The sequence below is a fragment of the Sinocyclocheilus grahami genome, unplaced genomic scaffold, assembly GCF_001515645.1.
Source record: "Sinocyclocheilus grahami isolate Dianchi unplaced genomic scaffold, SAMN03320097.WGS_v1.1 scaffold1625.1, whole genome shotgun sequence".
In the NCBI taxonomy this organism is placed as follows: domain Eukaryota; kingdom Metazoa; phylum Chordata; class Actinopteri; order Cypriniformes; family Cyprinidae; genus Sinocyclocheilus; species Sinocyclocheilus grahami.
The window spans coordinates 19,937-26,251 of record NW_015506804.1 but is presented as its reverse complement, the minus strand read 5'-3'; positions in this window follow the sequence as shown (position 1 = coordinate 26,251).

The window sequence follows — 6,315 nt, the reverse complement described above, 5'->3', positions numbered from 1 at the left end:
CACACACACACACACACACACAGGTTTGTTTTTGTGAAAAGTGGGGACTCTCCATAGGCGTAATGGTTTTTATACTGTACAGACCGTATATTCTATTGCCCTACACCAACCCTACCCCTAAACCTACCCCTCACAGGAGACTTTCTGCTATTTCAGATTTTCAATACACTCCATTCTGTGTGATTTATAAGCGTTTTGAAAAGTGGGGACATGGGGTAATGTCCTGAAAAGTCACCTTCTCCTTCTAATACCTGTTATACCTTTGTCATTATACACATTTATGTCCTCATTTGTCACAAAAACACAGACACACACACACACACACACACACACACATCCCCTTCAGTTTGCTTTTCCCCTCCTCTTCCTCTTTGTCTCCCACTAGTAGGATTAATTTTCCAAATCACATAATCAGCTGTGCTCTTGTTCATATCATCCTGAGATTCTGAGCTGTGTGTCATCAGTTTTGCTGCTTAATGTTCACACAGGGATAAATGTGTGCTGTTTGAGTTTATATTGTGATTCTTGAGGTAGTTATGTTGTGTGTTTGTGTTTTCTAAATGAGAACATGGTTAAACCTGTGCAAAACGACGCCGTTCTTGTGTAGAGTTTAGCTGAAAACACAATTGGAGTGTGTGTGAAAACAGGTGAAATGTGTTAAAAGTTGTGTCTTTGTTTCAGGAACGGTTTGGAAAACTGTGCCAAACGAACCAGTTATAGTGTGTTAGCAATCGAGAAAAACTGTAAGAACACATCCAAATCATATTTAACCTTAAAATCAAAAGGAGTAAATAAAAAAATATATTTTGCATTAAATGAAGTGTATTTTTAGGACTATTTAGACACTGAGAAAAAAAACTCAACAAGAAAAACCATCTGAGCGCATTACAGTAATGAGAACATTATGAAGTTAATTAATGAAAAATTATATCACAATACGAAAAAAAACCCGTTCTTTTTAGGTGATATTTTTAGTGAATATAATTTATTTCAACTAATTAGTTTAGATAATAGTATCTGCTGAGATCTTGGAAGCTCTCCTGTGATTAATGACGTCTCTGAGATATTCTTGTGTGAAGATTCAGCAGATGATCTCAGAGAGCCCCGAAAGAGTCCTGAAGATATTGAATCACACAAGGAGCTGAAGCTCAAAACACCGCAGATATGAAAGACATCTGCTTTTGAGGATTAAACTGAGGACCGGACAGACCAGAGACTCACTGACCAACAGCAGTGACCATAGAACAGACAGACCAGGAACTAAAGACTAAAACTGCTCACGAGAGCTGCATTTATTTCAGCACAAATACAGGACAACTAAAACTAAAAACTAAAATAGCTGTTTTTGTTAAACTGTAATTTATTCCTGTGATCTTCAGCATCATTACTCCAGTCTTCACAAATCATTCTAATATGCTGATTTGCTGCTTGAGAAACATTTATGATTATTATCAATGTTGAAAACATTAATATTTTTGTGGAAACCGTGATGCATTTTATTTTTCAGGATTCACAGAAGAACAGAAAGTTCAGAAGAACAGCGTTTATTTGAAATATAAATATTTTGTCACATTATAGATGTATTTACTGTCACTTTTGATCAATTTAATGCATCCTTGATGAATAAAAATATTAATTTCTTATTAGTTACATTTACACAATAAAACATACATTAATATAATAAAGAATGCATTTGTGATAACTGAAGCTGATGTTTTATTTGTGCTCTCATGTGTCAGTTTCACTTTACGACCAGCAGATAGAGCCACTCAAACACAGAAACACACTTCCCTTCATTCAGAGATTTCTGGATCAGACTGTGACTCCATCAGTTACTTGATTCTCCATCAATCATGTTTTAGAGTCTCAAATCTGATCCTCAGGATCTTTTGAGGAGCGTTTGTTTCCAGAAGCTTTACTTTCACTGTTCCTCAGCGGAGGAATGATCTTCACAAGCCTCCAGAACATCTCACATCTTCTGAGGAGCCTTTATTTCTTCAGCTCTCAATCACTGCGTTATATGTTTGGAGCATTTCACTCTCATCTCACTGAGACAGATTACTGGAGATATAGAGCGACCGCTGATATTCAGATCATTTTATGTCAGTATCTGCTGCACTGTTATAAAGATCTCTCTGATTTACATTACAAGCATCAGAATTTCATCAGATAAATATCAGCATCTGCACCACTTTCATATTTTTGCTCAGTTTGAGTCTCTGGATAAAATCTAGCTGTTTTTCCTCCATATTCTCACTTTATCAGACTATATGAGCCATAAAAGCCTGACAGATCAAATATGATACTGAACATAAACATGTATTTTTTAGATGATCTTTTATATTATGCCTAAATGTTCAATTAATTGTTTCATTAAAAAAAAAAAAATATATATATATATATATATATATATATATATCTCTCTGACTATTATTTCATATGTCAGTCTTTACAGGGTTAACGTGTTTGATAATGGTATTACTGTCTGATACTGTCACTGTACTGTTTTGCACACAAACACACAAAGGCACTCACACACACACACACACACTCACTCTCTCACTCACTCACACACACACACACACACACACACACACACACACACTCACAAATCCAAACAACCACACACTCTCAGCTATCAGCTGATAATATAAATGCTAGACATGAAATATTCAGATGGGCTTATGAGCATTTGTTTAGGGAAATAATCAGACCTCATTTCACAAATGACTCACTGAGGAAGAGGGCGTCCAGGCTAATTGTGTGTGTGTGTGTGTGTGTGTGTGTGTGTGTGTGTGTGTGTGTGTGTGTGTGTGTGTGTGTGTGTGTGTGTGTGGGTGAGTGTGTGTGTGTGTGTGTGTGTGTGAGTGTGTGAGTGTGTGTGAGTGTGTGTGTGTGAGAGAGAGAGAGTGTGTGTGTGTGTGTGTGTGTGTGTGTGTGTGTGTGTGTGTGTATGTGTGTGTGTCGTTCCGCAGTCTGTTCTGGTGACTCAGATCTCAGTCTAAAGAGAGAGAAGATCTCAGTAATGATTTTATAAATGAACGCATATCATAGACTGTTTTTATATAAAGTGTTTTAGAATGACTAAGCCCAAGTCTAAACATAAGCCTAAAATGACTGATTTATTTATGAATCCCTTTCTCAGCTGGGAATGTCCCTGGATCTCCCAGAAGGAGCTTCCGTCAGATTTTGTTCTTTTCTGGAGACTAATATGTCCTCAAACTACAACTAAACACACACTGAGCTTCACCAGGAAGTGTTTTTTCCTGAGTAAATCCTGAGTAAAGTGTGTGTGTGTGTGAGAGAGAGAGAGAGAGAGAGAGAGAGAGAGAGTGTGTGTGTGTGTGTGTGTGTGTGTGTATTCAGGAAGGTATCGATGGAAGGTGTGTGTCATGATCAATACCTTCCTGAATGGACACACACACTCACTCACTCACACACACACACACACACACACACACACACACACACACTTCAAATATAAATGTACAATTTCATCTTTTAGTGTCTAATTAAATGTTAAAGAGAAACTTCTAGAATGTTGTAACAAAAGATCAAAGCTGATAGGACTCTCACTGAAGAGCGAGTGATTCGTTACATGACATTCGTTGAGAATGACGAACTGAATGCCGGGTGAGTTTGAATCACGGCATTTCCTTCTGTTCCTGAGCAGACTGAGATGTGATTCACACACACAGGCAGCATACTAACTGAGATGAACCCTAATAAGTGACTGATCTGAAACACTGAAAACAACTCACAGGAAGCACTTCAAAAGAGACTTAAAGGAATAGTTCAGAAAAAAATGAAAAAGTGCTGAAAATATCCTCATCCTCAGGTCATCCGAGATCAGGATGAGTTTGTTTCTTCATCAGGTTTGTAGAAATGTAGCACTGCATCAGTGTCTCAGCAATGGCTGCTCTGCAGTGAATGGGTGCCGTCAGAATGAGAGTCCAAACAGCTGATAAAAACATCACAATAATCCACAGCACTCCAGTCCATCAGTTAACATCTGGAGAAGACAAAAGCTGAAACTAATCCAGCATTAAGACCTTTTTAACTAAAACACGAGTCCATAATCCATAATAACTCTTCCTCCAGTGAAGAAGTGCATCTGCTGTTGTCTCTCACATCAAAATCCAGCCACATATTAGTTTAGAGCTGTTTAAACGCTGCATGATCTGTGCAGATTTCTCTCCTGATTCACACCAGAACACTGACTCACTGGAGGAAGAGTTATTATGGATTATAGACTCTATGTATTTTAGTTGAAAATGTCTTAATGCTGGATGTGTTTCAGCTTTTGTCTTCTCCAGATGTTAACTGATGGACGAGTGCTGTGGATTACTTGTGGATTATTGTGATGTTTTAACATTAATTTTCTTTATAAACTAATTAGCCAACTCAGGGAAGCCAAAAGCACTTAAAATATATTTATAATGGTTTCAGATGGACGATCGCACGTCTCACCACACAGGACATGTCAACCCTCTTGCAAGTATTTCAAACCAACTTACAGTTTTTCTGAATTGCTAAAACACATTTCTTGAAACCATCACTCATTTTCTCAAAACCTCAAACACAAATCCAAATACTCAAACTAAATTCACGGAACCTCTGACTCTTGCATCAGAACCAAACAACCACTGCAAATCCATTTCACTTGCACTCAAAACCAAACGGTGCTCTCAGATCACACACACACGGGACAATAAAGAAAACACTACAGAGCATTCATTAGACACTACAGAGAAAAATGGAGAACACAGCATCCAGAACATTACAGAAAAAGTTTATTGTAAATTATTTTGCAATTCTGTAAAAAAGTACAGTAATTGCAACTGAGTAAGGTGAATATATTGCATAGGCCTACTGTATGTACTGCAAGAATAGTATTGTGCTGAGAATTGAATAGTACTGAATGTTTGTATATATTCAACGCTTGGATACTGCAAAAATACTGCAGTCCAACTGCAAAGGCCAAAAAAGTCAAATAAAACTCTAAAAGAATGGCACGTTACAGTACCACTCAGATCTAAACAAAAAGTTGTGCAATTGTAAAATCAGGGTCCATGAGAGATTCATTCTGTCTCAGCACCATGTCTTTGTGCTTGAGTCCGGCCTGAGGACTTTGTCCACATCACAAGTTATGTAGTCTACAAAGAGAAAAAACCCCTCTGGTCTGACAGATCCAGCCTTGATAACACTCTCTAAACCTTCCTCTTTCTCTCCTCATCCTCCACTTCTTACATGTACTCTTCCTCCTCTCCTTCTCAGATTGTTTCCATCTATTGTTCGTATCATCATTCAGTCACCTGTGCCACTTGTGCTCTCTAAACCGGCTCATATTATGTACAGTTGGTTTGATCACATCTTTAGAAACAAGAGTGAACAATTTTGAATCATTGTGTGCAAACGATGACAACTATGCTTTAGTTGTGTTTAACTTTTGCCGCTTGTGTTTAGCATTTTGCAGCACAAATGCATAACAGTGTGACAAGTGTTTAAGTGAATGAGAATGTGTTTAGAGTTTTGCAAAAAGAGTGCATGAGATTTGCAAATAGAGCCTAACTGCCTGAACGTGTTTAAGGTTTAGCACAAAGAGTGTTTTATTCGACAAATTGGTTTAAGCTAGTGAGAATTTGGTTCAGAGATTAGGGTTTATTGTTTTAGCAATTCAGAAAAACTGTAATATAATAAAGCACTGAGATGAGAAAAGCTTTAGAGTTTGGACCAGCAGAAGATCTCGACATGATGCTCTTCTGCAGGAATGTGTTGCTGCTCTACAGCTGGGACTGTGATGAGCTCATAAAAGCACAATCGCTTTGACACTGGAATCTTAATAAAGTTTGTGTGTGTGTGTGTGTGTGAGTGTGTTTGTGTGAGTGTGTGTGTGTGAGTGTGTGCTTGTGTGTGAGTGTGTGCGTGTGAGTGTGTGCGAGTGTGTGTGTGAGTGTGTGTGTGTGTGAGTGTGTGTGTGTGTGTGTGTGTGAGTGCGTGTGTGTGAGTGTGTGCATGTGTGTGAGTGTGTGTGTGTGTGAGTGTGTGTGAGTGTGTTTGTGTGAGTGCGTGTGTGTGAGTGTGTGCATGTGTGTGAGTGTGTGCGTGTGTGTGAGAGCGTGTGTGTGTGAGTGTGTGTCTGTGTGTGTGTTTGTGTGAGTGCGTGTGTGTGAGTGTGTGCATGTGTGTGAGTGTGTGTGTGTGAGTGAGTGAGAGAGAAAGTGTGTGAGTGAGAGTGTGTATGTGAGAGAGTGTGTGAGTGAGTGTGTATGTGTGTGTGAGAGTGAGGGTGTGTGTGTGTGTGTGAGAGAGAGT